Genomic DNA, 1,150 nt, shown 5'->3' on the forward strand with positions numbered 1-1,150 from the left:
GGAGCCCTTCTGGTCTTCTTCTGGGGCCTTGGTTTTGGGGATGAAATGCTTCATGTGTCTGGGGCAACTTATGCAGGAGCTGCCTCATGTTTTCAGTGTCATAGGAGCTGACAGGCCTTGCAGAACAATGTACTGAAGAAAACCTGGCCTAGTGAAGCACTGCCCAGTTTCCAAGAGGCAGTCCTTTCTTTTTTTTTCTGAAGAATGGATGCGCAGACATGGCTGAGTCAGAAGGGCCATCAGGTCCCCTCTTGTTTGGCTGAGGGAACACTGAAAGGAAAACCATGGCTGCCAGACTCTAATTCTTTAATGATACAAGAAAAACAATATTTAACTTTCTTAGAAATTTCCAGTATTGCTGTTCTCAGATGATGCACTGGTAAAATTAGTGTTTTTTGTTCTTTTATAAGATTTCTCTGGGGTAATCTGCAATTCTCCACTTGAATTCTGAAAGTCAAGCAATCCAATCTTTGTTTTCCTGGCATGCATCTACAGCAGTTGGTTTCCACTTTCCTGTTATTCTCTCATTGATGGGTTTTCCAGAGGATCTCAACAAGCCAAGGAGATGCTGAGGAGATTTTACTGCTCTCAGTTCTCACTGACTTATCAGTTTCACTAAGCAGTATTTTGGAACATGCTTAGTGCCTGTAACAACAGAACTAGCTGAGTGTCAGAATCATGACGCCCAAGTTAAGATAATAACTGGAAACACAGCTTGTAAGCAGAAGGTGACTATCTCCTCCCAGCCAGCTGTTTAAGAAATTGGATGTCAGGGGGAAGTTCTTTACAGAGAGAGTGGTGAGGTGCTGGCACAGGCTGCCCAGAGAGGTTGTGGATGCCCCGTCCCTGGAGGTGTTCAAGGCCAGGTTGGATGGGGCCCTGGGCAGCCTGGTCTAGTATTAAATGCGGAGGTTGTTGGCCTTGCATGTGGCAGGGGGGCTGGAGATTCATGATCCGTGAGGTCCCTTCCAACCCTGGCCATTCTGTGATTCTGTGAAAGCGGCAATGAATCTATGATAAACATAAGACCTGTGACGCTCCTGAAGCGCGATGCTGAACTCCACAAGCGGTGCGGACGCGTTTCACCCGCCGAGGCGTTCCCGCGGCCCCTCCTCCTCGGGCCGTCCGGCGGCGAGGGCCGAACCGGCGC

Source organism: Lagopus muta, chromosome 1, assembly GCF_023343835.1.
Source record: "Lagopus muta isolate bLagMut1 chromosome 1, bLagMut1 primary, whole genome shotgun sequence".
Lineage (NCBI taxonomy): Eukaryota > Metazoa > Chordata > Aves > Galliformes > Phasianidae > Lagopus > Lagopus muta.